Source organism: Triticum dicoccoides, chromosome 7A, assembly GCF_002162155.2.
Source record: "Triticum dicoccoides isolate Atlit2015 ecotype Zavitan chromosome 7A, WEW_v2.0, whole genome shotgun sequence".
Lineage (NCBI taxonomy): Eukaryota > Viridiplantae > Streptophyta > Magnoliopsida > Poales > Poaceae > Triticum > Triticum dicoccoides.
The window spans coordinates 473,182,594-473,198,583 of record NC_041392.1 but is presented as its reverse complement, the minus strand read 5'-3'; the positions used below and the strand labels follow the sequence as shown (position 1 = coordinate 473,198,583).

The following is a 15,990-nucleotide window of genomic DNA, read 5'->3' as shown; positions in this document are numbered from 1 at the left end:
AGAAACAACGACGGACGAAAATAATCTGGGTCTCACGGTAAACCAAAATAATTAGAGAAAAACAATCCCGAATGAGAAACGACGACGGACGAAAATAATCTGGGTTCCACGATAAACCAAAATAATTAGAGAAACAATCCTCCCTTTAATATTAGACTAGTATATATGCACGTGCGTTGTAACGGAATAAATAAGTAAATATGTGCTTATAAAAATAAAAAAAAAAGTTCAGCACCCAAACAAATTTGCAAGATAGCAAAAAAAAAAGTTCCAGGGGGTTGTTCTTGGATAAATATATACATTCTCAGATAGGGCCTCTACTGTGTTATTTGTCACTCAACTAAATCAAATATAGTTACTATTGTCACTCAAAAATAAAGTTACTGATGGGACACAACCTTTGTATTTGATGGCTTTCTACTTCATTATTCCATAAAGTCTGTACACAATACATGTTTGATGGGACACCGACATCCTCATACATTTCTCTTGTTTAAGTTTTCTCTCCTTGTTTGTCGGTTTCTTTCCTAAAACAATATGACAGCAAGTCATCGGGCAGAAATATAATCACCACTGGTAATAATAAAGAGATTTCGAGAAAGTAAAAATACATCAAATAGGAGAAGCTGACATGCCCTCTTGAAATTCCTTGAAACTGAGTGATACCTGATGCATGACCAACACACACCGGAAACAATACAGACCTGCATGTTTTGTACACTCTCCTGAGTTGAATCCTGAATTTAGTAAGATAAGGGACAACTCAAGATATAGCAATCTTCAAATCCACTACCCTTCAGTAGCTGTAGCGGTATAGATAAACTGCCAATAGTATAAAATGTTGTGATTGGTTTGTAACGGTTTTCGCCCGATTATTCGTTGATTAACTGGACAATTCTCTTGTTAATTAATCGATGAGGTCTTTTGCCCCGTTTTCGAAAAAAAAGTTGTGGCGTTCCAAACAGATAAAAATGAAGTATGTCCGAACTGTACTGTCAGTCAAACGCGACGTCGCTTCTTGTAGCTGAGCTTGTTGACGCCCATGTTAGAATTCCCATCCCTCATGGCGCTCCTGTAGTCCTGTCCCTCCTCTCCCACTCCAGAACACGCTACTCCGTCCTCCGGGAACCTCTCCGGCAGGGGGGCATCCGCGCCCTGCTCGCCCCATGGGCACCCCTGCCTGTCCATCCGCGTGACCGCGCCGGCGGACACACGTGCACGCTCCCTTCCACCGAGTTGTCCTCTCCTGGTCACCACCGCCCTCCTCTAGAGTGGACCCACCTCGGGAACCGGACGATCTCTTCTGGCGTTGGTAAGGAGCTCTATCTTTCCTGAATTTGGATCGATTGTTCTGTGGGATCTTTCTTTGCTACTCCCTTTGTAAACTAATAAGTAGTGATCTAAAAACCCTTATATTAGTTTACGGAGGGAGTACAAGTGATCCTTCAGTTCTGTGAAAGTTAGTTGCGGATTTTTTTTTTGCGAGATGCGCTACTAATCTAATCAATCCATTATCCATTACCATCCCAGCACCAGTAGAATTACTGATACATGAATTCGGCACATATAATGTTTAGTATTTAATTTGATTACTATTACACCCTGCACACTCTGCTCTTAGAGTTTCAGTTGGCAGACGGTTATTTCTTGTTACAGAACCAAGATGATATTGCTCCTCTGATTTCTACAGATCTACAGAACATACCCACCCAGTGGCAAAATGTAGGGGATATGTTCGTAGTTACAAATTACAATCACAATAAATTACTTTGAACACAAACCCAATGGTATCAAGTTTGCATGGCATAACCTAACCCATGTATAATTGGTTTACTTACGGAGCAAAGAATAAATTTGAACAACCAAAATATTCCTGCATTTTGCAACAGTGTGCCCATGCGTAACGGGAGAAACAAAATAATTTTGCAATGGGAGAAAAGGGCATTTCGCAATTTCATATATTCTTTGTTTAGTTACCCCTCTTCTGTCTACCACCCAATGCCAGGGCAGGAGGCAGGAGAGGCTTGCCGCAAGCCCACACCTGACACGACCAAACCTATTCCCAGCAACGCCGATCCACCACAGCCTCTTTCCCGTCAACGCCGAGATTCCGCCTTGTGGTGCACCCGTGGATTGGTGTCTGTGTTTGTTACTTTAATTAGTTAAACCAAGTATGCATTATTAGCGACTTGTTGATGACTGAGTCGTAGGTGCTTGACATGAACTCGTCATTCCTTGTGTGACACCCATGTCCAAACATATTCAGTTTTATCGTCATGGAAGAAACAGAAAGATTAAATTCTTTTTCTTTATATAAACTGTGTTCAGCACAAGACTACAAAAAATTGCAACGGGTTTAATCCTTACTGTAAAAACAGGGAATCTAGTGAAATCAATTGGGAAAAGTATATAGTACTTCTACGAACTAAAAGCTGCACTTATATGGACAATATGACTGTATTAGGAGAATAAAGATGCTGACAATGAACTATGGTGAAAAACAATTATGTGAAAACAACAATTTTCCCGCTAGATGCATAACCGTAGAGAAACATCCAATTGATTGTATCATTACTTCAATGAACTAACCGAGAAGTAGTATTACTTAAGAACTACATATATTCAAGATGAAAGCATGTACACCTAAAATTTTGTTGACCAAAACCAATAAAGCGTCAACATTTCCCGGATCCATAGACATAAGAACATACTGGATTGATACCCACACACCTAATAATTTCCTGCACTTTAGTGTGCCATTTGCAAGATATTCAGCAAAAAGGACCATAAAGAGAGCTTAGCCATTCCACCTCTAGACAGTACAATCAGACCTTTAGCTTAAGCGTAATATCTGAACTGCAAGTGTAAACACGACACTCATGATAACAGATGAACATGTCAACCTACTTGCCTAGAACCAATACAGAATTGACATATACCGTCGACTCTGTTTCGTATTGAAGATCCAGACACTAAAACCTGAAAAGTAGTACAAACCAGGAAAGAACAACGATGCTGAAATCACAATCTAGATAAAACATACCATTTAACTGAACAAGCCTGCCACCTTGAGGATTCCCATGTGTCTACAGTAATACATATAAATGAAGCACTCTAGTGTAAAAACTAAAAAAGATAAATTGGATCTCAAATTCTTTGTGTCTTGACATCAGGAAAGGAAACTAAGCAATGGTGAGGTCGAATATAGAAATTCAATATAGAAAGAATCATTGTTGTAAGTCCATTTATTGTAGCAGTTAGGCTGATGTGCAGGATCAATCAGCTAAAACTCGCTGGGCGAGGCAGTACTGTCACGGGTTGAGCAGTTAATTAGAATTTTCTTTAAACAATAAGAGATCGAACAGTCTATGTATAATTATTCAAGGAAAGTCTGTTGAGCAGTTAATACAGGCTACACATCAAACTACAATGCATCCACAGTATATGACAACCAAAGACATTCGCATAATCTGGAAGACAACCATGCTATCATATTGATGAAGCAGGGAAGAAAACATAAGAAATCTGAACTCACATCATTATACTGTTTAGGCTTCGCTTCCTTTTTTCTACCACGTCCTTGTTTCAGCTCTTCTACGGGTTCATCTTCATCTTTCACTTCAACAACTTTCTTTGACAGATAACACCAACAATGTCAGCAACCAAGATGAAAATAGGCAAAACATTGTTCAGCACACAGTGAGAGACATAACCAAGGTACATTTGTGATCTGATCAATTGTTTCAAGTAGAAATTCAGAATAGAGGTGTTTCTTTGTCAGCAGATCATCCAACTTGCCTTCAGAACAAAAGCCTCCTACCATGCAGCTTCTCTTTCCGGCCTCCTCTTCTACCAATACCTTGCGCTAGGCCTGACACAAACATAGAGATGGGGAGTGGCACGAGGGGATGCCGCAGGGCTGGTTTCCTGGATCGGCTGCTCGGTGTGGGCGCCCGCCTCAGCCTACCTGCCTTTTTCCGTACCATTGATGATATTTCTCCTGCCGACCGCGACGAAACCATCGATCTGTCAAGACAAACATAAACTGATAATCTGAACTTTGTACCAATTACTCACTGATAAACACAATGTACCAGATGGCAAAGGCATCCAGAAAAATCATTCGCCTTCATGCACGTGCAGTGCAATTCATAACTGCGATTTATTCCCCATCATGTGCTTGAAGGCATAATATTACATTTAGACTAAAAGGACATGCAACTTTGTTTTCATCAAGTAACTGAATGATGTCAATTCTAGACCGCATGTTTCTTCGGTTCAAGAACAACCAACACCAAGGGAGTTCAGCAAAGATTCTATATAACATTATCAAAAGATCAGTCCTAGCCTTTTCAAGCGGAACAAATATGAATGTTGCAGGAAAAAGGTTCAGTAACAAAAAGAGATTGTATTTTACCTTGAAAAATTGGGATCCTGTATGTCAACTGCGTTGAACGGATCATGGAATAAATAGATGTCAGCATACTGATACAATGCTCGGGCTATCCGAGTCCTTTGCTTCTGCCAGGCACTAAGAGTGCAGACTCACTCTCCAATGATTTCTGATCTCCAAGTCTTTCTTTAGCGAACACCACTCAAGGACCCTGCCATACTTCTCCCTCTCCATCGTCTTGCAGAGCAGTATGTTGTCCTGAATTTTGTCGCTTTGTATCCATGCAGTCTGGCTGACATATGGCATTGTTCCGCAAGTCTTGGCCTCTCCTAATAGCTTTGAAACCATACCATTCAAGAGAGCAAACTTGATTTTCCAGAGCCGGCCGTCCCACAGACTGCAACATGCAGGCCTTGCTGAGCTTGAAAATTCAGATCCTTCAGCGTTGGTATCTCAGGTTAGCCATCCCAGAAGAAGCACCCATTACTGACCTCTTGCAACATTGGAGCTACCACTTGGTAGCCTCTGCATATAATCCACCGACAACTCCTCAAGGCATATGAGAACATCTGGATTATCCTGAGATGATAAAGCCAACATAAAGCAGATTGCCATTCTGCAATAATTGAAATCAAGACTATATCCTAGCTAATTAGCATGCTGTAAAGAAGAAGAAAATCCGCTAAAATTAAAGGGCCACTGATCTAGATGGATGAGATGTTGGTGGAGGTACTGGCTGGCCAGCGGCGAGTGAGCAGGCGGAGGTGTGTCCTCCATGGCCGCTGCCCATGGCATGCAAGTGGTTTAGAGCGGGGCTGCAGCAGATGGCGCAGGCGACGTGCAGCCACGGTGCTGCACGGGCGAGGTGAGGGAGACGCGGGGGGAGGCGTAGGGGATGGCGGCCGAGATCTGCGAGGCCGGTCGTGGCCGAGACCGGAGCTAGGTTTAAGGAGGGGCCATGGATCGAGGCGAGCTCGATGGGGCCGAGAGAGAAGGAGTAGAACGGAGATGAAAGGAGGGGGCAGGCGGGCTGAGGGGAGATCACCGGCGTGGCCCTCGTCGGAGGCGGGCGGTCTCCAGCGGGAGGCGCTGAATCGGGCGGTCATGCGCCGGGCGGCGTAGAGGGGATTTTTTAGTCGGGGCAGAGGGGAAATTGGGGAAGGATCGCGGGTTGAACACTATAAAATACAGGGGGTTTTCTGTAAAAACGAAGCGTTTTCTCAGATCCACTTACAAAGGGACTGCGGGTTCAGTTACCAAGGATTACAGGGAATTTCTGTAAAAAGGGCGACGGACGACCAGAAGCAATGTGTGGTTACGGAGAGAGGAGAGATTAGGGAGAGAAATAGAGATGTGCCCGTGCCTTTGCCACGAGGAAAATATATTTATATTAACATAATAAGATAATCATATAGGACAAATTTTGATGCAAAATAAATAAAGTATATTTTGATTATACAAAGCGTAATTGTTCTATCATTTATTAGATTAGTGAAATAGGTAAGAGATTTATTGATATTTATTTGTCTATAGACTGGGAATTTATTCTTATATTTATTTAGTTACAAATGATGTCTAACCTTTATCAGGTTTATTATTAAAAAAAATCATTGATGACCGTAAATTTAGGCTACATATCGTAGATTGATCTGGTTTATTGAGTTACCAAAGATTGGTTTGCTTAAAGCAGGAGAGGATGGAAAAATAGAGAAACAAATTATATATACTAGTAGAATGCTCGTGCGTTGCCATGAGCCATGAATATATGTTTTCCCTGTTGCATATATATATATTTTTAGAATGCATATATAAATATTTCCGTGGTTCAAAACCTGTCCTGTCCTTGTGATCCTTATACACATCAACTAATAATGTTGAACTTTTTTACAACACCATATACTATCACAGTGGTTAAATTGCTACTTAGTAAACAAATAAATAATTGTTATTTTATTTTAGAACATACAATATATTTTTTGTCAATGATAGGAAATCCACTTGCTTTTGGCTTGATTGGTGGCATGGGGAAACCACTTTATGTTCTTCCTTCCCTCTTCTTTTTTCTTTCTGTGGCAATTCTAGATAACTATTTCTGAGAGTGCCAACTCTGGTCGGGATTTGGCCTTCTGTCGCTCCTTTTCTCCTGCAGAGTTGGAACAGTGGCATCAACTTGCTGCCACCTTCCCCTCGCTCCCGAAGACTTCAAATTCGATGGTCTGGCTTCGTTCCTCCTCAGGTGTTTTTTCGGTGAAGTCGCTTTACCGCAATCTCATTATGGGTTCTATTCGTTGGAACTTCAATGGTGTTTGGAGGGCTTGTGTTCCGCTTAAAATCAAGATCTTCCTTTGGCATGTGGAAAGCTCCATGCTGCTACATGTTCAGATCAAATTAGGAAGCATAATGCTTGGGCTGCGACTACATATTCTCTTTGTTTTCAGCAAGAAGATTTTGACCATATTTTCTTTTTTTGTGATTTTGCGGTCTTGTTGTAGAGCTGTACTCAGTTGGGGGTTAACTGGTCTCCATCTAGCTTCGCTCAGTTATTACCTCTCGTCAGTTGTTTGTCCAGCAGCTGCGGCGTGTTTTATGGTTTTGCTTTGATGCTGTCAATTAAGACACTCTGGACGACTCTTCAAAACTAGCTAACGTTATTTTTAAATCTCTTACTCTTTTGCAGTTGTGTTAGCCTCTGGTTAAAAAATGTGATGTGGACGCCATGGATGTGCTTATCTCACGTGTCAGGGCTACAACGATCTCTCTATCTCCATGGGTGCAACCTACTTCTTAACGATCGTCGGAGCGTATTTAGCTAGCTTCTGATTTTGGTACCCGGTTCTGGCATACATGCCAGTACTGAACTCGAACTTGGTCTGTTGTGCTGTGTTGCCGCGGCGATTGATTGTGTGGGTGTGACGATGTTGCGAACCTTTTGCTAGATTTTGTATAATGGGATGGCCCATTGCTAGCGATGCAGGGCTTTTCTGTTTTGGGAACCTTCTAGAAGCCCCGCATCACTGAACCGTTTTTTTCTTTTTGACCGGTTTTTCTGTTTCTTCTTGGGTTTTTTTTGTTTTTTTCTTTTCTTCTTTTTCCGCTTTTCTGTTTCTTTTCCTTCTTTCTTAATTTTTTTATTCTCTATTTTTTGCTTTTTCGTTTATTTTATTTTTCAAGTTTATTTTTCTAAGACCATCTTTCGAAAAATGTTGAAATTTTCAAAAAAGTTCTTGCTTCTAAAAAAGTTCAAACTTTCAAAAAATGTTCATGTTTTAAAAAATTGTTCATAAATTCAAAAAATGTTCCTTTTTTAAAAAATTGTTCGCATTTTTGAAATCTTAGAAAATTATTCGCATATTTTGTAAATTGTTCTGGAATTTTCAAAAAATGTTCTTGCTTTACAAAAAATGTTTGAATGTTTTCTTTTCAAATTTTTAACAATGTTCAAAAAATGTTCCTATTTTAACAAAATTGTTCATGTTTTCATTTTTTAGAAGTTTCAAAAAATGTTCACAAGTTACTTAAAAATCATGTTTTCAAATTTTGTTTAGGAATTTTGAAATATGTTTGTGTTTCCCAATTATGTTTTGGAATTTGGAAAATGTTCCTGTTTCAAAAAAATTGTTCATGATTTTCAAAACATGTTCCTATTTTTCTTTTTGAGCTACACTGCGCGTCGCTATCTTCATGGGTTGGCCCAGTCTGCCGAGGCCGGAGCCCCCCCCCCCCCTCGGCGTGCTTGCCATGGCTGTGATCGGGGTTAGCATCCGCCGGGCCAAAGCATTGCCTCCTATGTCTATGACGTGTGGGCCCGTGTTGTTAATTAAACCCCCAACAAATGTTCCACTAACACTAGGCCCCATTGGATGATTAGTTTAACTAAAACGTTAATAAAGCTCTGTTAAATAAAACAGTCACTTACAGTGGGGGGCCACTGGTCAGCTGACCAGTCAACTAGTCGAAAATTGACTGCTGACCCAGCTGTCAACTGGGCCCCACCTGTCAGCCTCTGTGCTGCTCTACTATGTGTAGTTTGTGTGTGCACATTGCAATATACAAATTTGAATTAATTCTAGAAAATTCCAAAAAATATTTAAAACTTTGAAAAATCATACAAAATAATCTGTAACTCAGATGAAAATAATTTATATATGAAAGTTGCTCAGAAAAAAGTTACGAATCCGAATATGCTATCATTTCATCTGTCACATGCATCTAGCATGATGGGCATGGATCCTTCCCCTCCGATTCATGTGTCCGAAAAATGCCAAACGCCGGGAAAACATTCCTAGATGTTTTCCCATTTCGTATGATTGTGTAGCATTGTTAGTTCACCCCTAGCACTGCATATTGCCATGTCATGCATAGTGATGCATTACATTTATTGTTTCTTCCACCTCTTCTCTCCGGTAGACACCGAGACTGGCATTGCTCCAGAGTACGACTACGCCCCCGACATTCAGCCCCTTGCAGGAGAGCTTCCAAGCAAGCAAATGTTGGGAAACGTTGAATGGAAAAACAAAAAAAATTCTACGCACACGCAAGATCTATTCATGGAGATGCATAGCAACAAGAGGGGAGAGTGTGTCTACGTACCCTCGTAGACCGTAAGCGGAAGCGTTTGTTAACGCGGTTGATGTAGTCGAACTTCTTCGCGATCCAACCGATCGGGTACAGAACGTACGACACCTCCACATTCAGCACACGTTCAGCTCAGTGACGTCCTCGCCTTCTTGATCTAGCAAGACGGCAAAGTAGTGGATGAGTTCCGGCAGCACGACGACGCATTGAGGATGATGGTGAAGCTATCTCCGCAGGGCTTCTCCTAAGCACTACGAAAATATGACTGAGGGATTAAACTATGGAGGGGGCGCCACACACGGCTAAGCAATTGTCATGGTTATGTGTGGCGCCCCTCCCATATAGATGGGGGAGAGGGGAGAGGCCAAGGGGCACCCCAAGTAGGGCAGAATCCTACTTGGGGTCTTTCCCTAGCCGCGCCTGATGGGGTTATGTACCTAGGGTAGGGTCATGGACCTGATCTAAGTACCTTACCCAAGGACACCCTCAGAAGAAGTCGCCTTCCAGTCGACTAACGAGGGACACACTCGACTGACTTGAAGGACTCGACCACGAAGATTCACTCGACCACCAGAAGGTCAAGAGGCACTCTGCACTGCAACGGCCTGTAATCAAGTAGACTTTATGATAGTAAAGGCACTTTATGTGGGGCGTTACCAGTAACGCCCCAGACTTAACTCACCTTAAACCCTCTCCTACGTGGGCTGGCTGGGGTCCTGGCGCACTCTATATAAGCCACCCCCCTCCACAGGCAGAGAGGTTCGGCACCTTGTAACTCATATACTCATAATCCACTCGACCGCCTCCGGGCTCCGAGACGTAGGGCTGTTACTTCCTCCGAGAAGAGCCTGAACTCGTACATCCTTTGTGCTTACAACCTCTCCATAGCTAGGACCTTGCCTCTCAATACCTACCCCCCACTCTACTGTCAGGCTTAGAACCACGACAGTTGGCGCCCACCGTGGGGCAGGTGTTTTAGCGATTTTGTGGAGAAGTTGCAATTCTTCCGAGTACTTTCATCATGGTGTCTGTTGGAGTTTTGGTCGGGGGTCAAGAGATCCGTCTCGGCACTCTCACCTTCATCGCCGACGACTCCGCGTGGCTCCACGAGGCTCCACTCGACGTTGATGCGCTCCCCGTCCGCAGTGCGACGCATTTTCGTGCATATGTCCGCGGCGTTCTGCTGCGGCAACCGTCGACCCAGTATCGGTCGGCTCCTCCATCGTCCACCCTCCCGGTATTCCGCCGGCGCAAGCGCTCGGGCCGGTCGAGGCTTCAGCGATGGGTGAGGCACGCGGTGGCTCGCCAATCGGCCACCACCCAAGTTGCGGCAATCGAGCCCGACGAACCTCTCTACGGCTTGTTCGATCAGTCGACTGGCTCCGCAGAGACTGCATCCGAGTGCGGTAGCAGTGATCCAGCGGCGGAAATCTTGATGGTCGACGGGCCCCACAGTCCTCCTGGCTTCGCCCGTGGTGGTGGAGCAGGTGACGGCGGCGACCCTACACGAGGCTACGAAGAGTACCAGCCCGAGCCACTCGACTCTCTGCAAAGAGAGGAACTTCGCCGCAGGAACGAGGATCCCCTGCATATTCCCATCGCAGGAGAAACCCCCGAGGCTCGTGCCTTGGAGGAGGCGCATCTGGCCAATTTGGCCGAGCGCACTCGACTGGAGAATCTTCAGCGAGCACTCGACGAGCGCGCGCGGCAACGAGTTCCCGACACCAGTCGACGTCAACTCTTCCCGCCAACTCAGGTATATCGAACCCCAATTCAGAATTTAACAGCTGCGACCCGTATAGCAGAGTCCATCCAGCCTTCGCAGTCGGAAGCTGGCAGAGGTTTGCTGCAGATCAGGGATCTGCTCCGGGCAGCAGGAGATCAGAATTCAGCCGTGTCTCAGTCGCGCAACAGAATTCACAGTCGATCCGTCACTGTGAATACGGTTCAGTCGGCTCACAGCCCTAGATCGCCTCCGCGGCGTGAAGGGCGCGAGAATCGGCGAGATCAATATGGCGACAGACTCGACCGAGATGATAGGCGTCGAGTGCCCTATTCCCCTCCGAGGGGTGGGTCTTATGCTCCTCGGCAGCCAGATGATAGGCGTCAGTACAGTACAGGGCGTAGGGTTCCAGTCGACCCCAGAGAACCAGGCTTCGACGCGCGATCCATTATCGTGCAAGGGTTGGTTGACCGGAACAGAGCCCATCGAGGTGGACTCGACAGAGATGTACCCACAAGCAGTCGAGTGCATGTTTCTGGTCCTGAATGTTTCAGCAGAGCTATCAGAGCCGCAGTTATCCCTCCCAATTTCAGGTTGGCAACATGAGTCAGCAAGTTCATTGGTGAGTCTAAGCCTGAAACTTGGCTTGAAGACTACCGAGTGGCAGTTCAGATTGGTGGTGGGAACGACGAGGTGGCCATGAAGCATTTGCCCCTCATGTTGGAAGGTTCTGCCAGGGCATGGTTGACTCAATTACCTCCTAGCAGCATTTACACTTGGGAAGATCTGTCCCGAGTGTTCGTCAGGACATTTGAAGGAACTTGCAAGCGACCAGCTGGATTGACAGAGTTGCAAGTCTGCGTGCAGAAAACTAATGAGACTCTCAGAGAGTATATTCAGAGGCGGATCACTTTGCACCACACTGTGGAGAATGTGTCTGATCATCAGGCATTCTGCGCCTTCAAAGATGGTGTCAAGAACAGAGAACTGAGTTTGAATTTTGGTCGAACCGGTGACATGACCTTGGGTCGGATGATGGAGATTGCTACCAAGTACGCCAACGGCGAAGAAGAAGACCGACTCCGAAGCGGCAAGCACAAGCTGAGTCAGTCGGAAAAAGGAAACACCAGTCGGAAACAGAAGCGGAAGGCTGAACCGGCAGCTCCTGGTGAGGCTCTGGCCGTGACTCAAGGAAAGTTTAAGGGGAAACCAAAAGGATCCTGGAACCCCAAGAAGGTAAAGGATAAAGAAGGGAACGACGTGATGGATATGCCATGTCACATTCACACGAAGAAAGACAAAGAGGGGAATATCATTTACCCGAAGCACACCACTCGCCAATGTCGACTCCTGATCCAGCAGTTTCAGGGAAAACAGTCTAAGGACAAGGAGAAGGAGTCGGACAAGGCCGAAGGCAAGGAGGACAGTGAGGAAGGATATCCGCATATCAACTCCACTCTGATGATCTTTGCAGACGTGGAAAGCAGAAGTCGACTGAAAGTGATTAACCGAGAGGTGAACATGGTTGCCCCCGCAAAAGCAAATTATTTGAAGTGGTCTCAAACACCCATCACATTCGACCAATCTGATCACCCGACTCATATTGCCACCCCTGGGAGGCAAGCTTTGGTGGTCGATCCAGTTGTCGAAGGCACTCGACTGACAAAGGTGCTGATGGATGGTGGAAGTGGGCTGAACTTATTGTATGCAGACACATTGAAAGGTATGGGCATTCCGATGTCCCGACTGAGCACTAGTAACATGAGCTTTCATGGAGTTATACCAGGGAAGAAGGCCGAGTCACTCGGCCAGATAGCTTTGGACGTGGTGTTTGGTGATTCGAAGCATTTTCGCAAAGAAAAGTTGACGTTTGAGGTCGTGGATTTTCAGAGTGCATATCATGCCATTTTGGGGAGACCAGCTTACGCACGGTTTATGGCTCGACCATGCTACGTGTACCTCAAATTGAAGATGCCCGGCCCCAAAGGAGTGATCACTGTCACCGGTGATCGGAAAAAGGCAGAAGAGTGCTTTCAGAAGGGCTCCAAGATCGCCGATTCCCAGGTGACAGCGGTCGAGTTCGAAGAATATAAGCAAAACGCAGATCCGAGTGACTTGCTGCGATCCAAGAAGCCCGCCACAGAGTCTGCATTCCAGTCGTCCGGTGAGACGAAGCCTGTTCACATTCACCCGACCGACCCCGAAGCAGCTCCGACCCGCATCTCCACGACACTCGACCCAAAATAGGAAGAAGCGCTCATCCAGTTCCTCCGTGAGAACTGGGACATTTTTGCATGGAAGCCCGCTGACATGCCAGGTGTTCCCAGGGGACTGGCTGAGCATCGCCTAAGAGTCGACTCATCTGCAAAACCAGTCAAAGAGCATCTTCGGCGGCCCGCCGTCCAGAAGAGAAAAGCCATTGGCGAAGAAGTGGCTCGACTGTTGGCGGCAGGATTTATCCGAGAGATATACCACTCCGAGTGGCTCGCTAATGTCGTCATGGTTCCTAAGAAGGACAAGTCGCTCCGAATGTGCATTGATTTCAAGCACATCAACCGGGCCTGCCCGAAAGATCATTTTCCTCTCCCTCGCATAGATCAAATTGTTGACTCGACCACGGGATGTGAGAGGTTATCTTTTTTAGATGCCTACTCCGGGTACCACCAGATCCGTCTGTACGGGCCCGACGAGGTAAAAACAGCTTTCATCACTCCATTCGGGTGCTTCTGCTATATCACCATGCCATTCGGCCTCAAGAATGCCGGGGCCACATTCATGCGAATGATTCAGAAGTGTCTACTCACTCAAATCAGTCGGAATGTGGAAGCTTATATGGATGATATTGTTGTCAAGTCATGAAAAGGTTCCGACCTGCTCGCTGACCTCACCGAAACATTTGCCAACCTCAGAAGGTATGATATCAAGCTCAATCCATCGAAGTGCACATTTGGAGTTCCTGGTGGCAAGTTACTCGGTTTTCTCGTTTCCGAACGGGGAATCGACGCTAACCCAGAGAAGATTGGCACTATTCTCCGAATGAAACGCCCTGTGCGAGTGCACGATGTCCAGAAGCTTACTGGATGCTTGGCCGCATTAAGTCGATTCATCTCACGACTCGGTGAAAAGGCATTGCCTCTTTATCGACTGATGAAGAAGACAGACAAGTTCGAGTGGACTCCAGAAGCTGATGCAGCGTTTGCCGAGCTAAAAGCTCTGCTCTCCACCCAGCCGGTGCTTGCTGCTCCAATCAGCAAAGAGCCTCTGTTGCTCTATATCGCAGCCACAGGACAAGTCGTCAGTACCGTGCTAACGGTCGAGCAGGAAGAAGAAGGAAAAGCCCTCAAAGTTCAGCGCCCAGTGTATTATTTGTCTGAAGTCTTGACTCCATCCAAGCAGAGATATCCTCATTATCAGAAGCTTGTATATGGAATATACATGACCACAAATAAGGTTGCTCATTATTTCTCTGATCATTCCATCACAGTCGTCAGCGACGCTCCACTATCAGAGATTTTGCACAATAGGGATGCAACTGGTCGAGTGGCCAAATGGGCGATTGAACTTCTTCCCCTTGATATCAAGTTTGAGGCAAAGAAAGCCATTAAGTCCCAGGCAATAGCAGATTTCCTTGCCGAGTGGATTGAACAGCAGCAGCCGACTGAAGTTCACTCGGAGCATTGGACCATGTTTTTTGATGGCTCTAAGATGTTGAATGGTTCCGGTGCTGGGGTTGTCCTGGTTTCCCCCAGAGGAGATAAGCTCAGATATGTGCTCCAGATTCACTTTGATTCCTCCAACAATGAGGCAGAATATGAAGCCCTCTTATATGGGTTGCGCATGGCCATTTCACTCGGCGTCCGTCGCCTGATGGTCTATGGCGACTCGGATTTAGTGGTCAATCAGGTGATGAAAGAGTGGGACGTGAGAAGCCCAGCCATGACTAGATACTGCAGTGCAGTGAGGAAGCTGGAAAAGAAGTTCGAGGGGTTGGAGCTCCATCATAGACCCCGACTGAAAAATCAAGCAGCTGATGATCTACCAAAGATAGGTTCCAAGAGAGAAGCCATTCCGAGTGGTGTGTTCTTGGAGCATATACACACTCCGTCAGTCAAAGAGGATCCTTTCACCGAAGAAACTCCACAGCCCAAGAGTGCCACAGATCCGACTGAAGTTGAAGTCCCAGCAGTGGTCGACTTGATCATGGAGGTTTTGGTGGTCATTCCCGACTGGACGATTCCGTATGTCGCATATATCCTGAGGAAAGAACTCCCGGAGGATGAGGAAGAGGCTCGACAGATCGTCCGTCGATCTAAGGCCTTTACCGTAATCAAAGGACAATTATACAGAGAAAGCACGACTGGAGTTGGTCAGAAGTGCATAACACCAGAAGAAGGTCGACTCATCCTCAATGATATTCACTCGGGAACCTGTGGTCATCATGCGTCCTCTCGGACCATCGTGGCCAAAGCATACCGAGCCGGATTTTACTGGCCAAAGGCGAATGAGATGGCAAAAGAGATGGTGGATAAGTGCGAGGGATGTCAATTCTACTCGAATATGTCACACAAGCCTGCGTCGGCTCTGAAGACCATTCCACTCGTCTGGCCTTTCGCAGTATGGGGATTGGACATGGTCGGTCCTTTGAGAACAGGACGAAGTGGCTTCACGCATGTACTGGTGGCAGTCGACAAGTTCACCAAGTGGATCGAGGCTAAACCAATCAAGAGCCTTGACACCGGTACTGCTGTTAGCTTCATCAGGGAACTAATATTCAGATATGGAGTCCCACACAGCATCATTACGGATAATGGGTCGAACTTTGACTCAGAGGAATTCAGAGCTTTCTGCAACTCCCAGGGCACACGGGTCGACTACGCTTCAGTCGCCCATCCGCAGTCGAATGGACAAGCAGAGCGAGCTAATGGACTGATTCTTAAGGGATTGAAGCCTCGACTGATGCGTGACCTCAAACACGCGGCTGGAGCTTGGGTCGACGAACTTCCCTCAGTACTCTGGGGACTGCGGACCACACCTAATCGGTCGACCGGAAGAACTCCATTCTTCTTGGTCTACGGAGCTGAAGCAGTCTTGCCGAGTGATCTTCTCCACAATGCTCCTCGAGTTGAAATCTACAACGAAGCAGAGGCTGAACAAGCGCAGCAAGACGCAGTCGACCTTTTAGAGGAAGAAAGGGAGATGGCTCTGATCCGGTCGACCATCTACCAACAAGATTTGCGTCGTTTCCACGCCAGAAATGTGAGAGGTCGAGCCTTCCAGGAAGGAGATTTGGTTCTTCGAG

At 45.9% G+C, this 15,990-nt stretch overlaps 1 long non-coding RNA gene across 6 annotated transcripts; it reads right to left on the bottom strand.

Annotated features, from left to right (window-relative positions):
• Nucleotides 1-275: 275 nt before the first annotated feature.
• Nucleotides 276-5,531, bottom strand: LOC119329724. 6 transcript variants are annotated; one of them, XR_005159703.1, is made up of 5 exons: nucleotides 4,418-5,531; nucleotides 3,536-4,026; nucleotides 3,044-3,086; nucleotides 612-737; nucleotides 276-527 (listed from the first exon to the last, which is right to left on the bottom strand). It is a non-coding gene; the product is annotated as an uncharacterized LOC119329724 (long non-coding RNA). The 6 variants fall into 6 exon arrangements; XR_005159702.1 differs by having other exon boundaries at nucleotides 612-704; XR_005159700.1 differs by having other exon boundaries at nucleotides 612-704; nucleotides 3,044-4,026.
• Nucleotides 5,532-15,990: the final 10,459 nt, after the last annotated feature.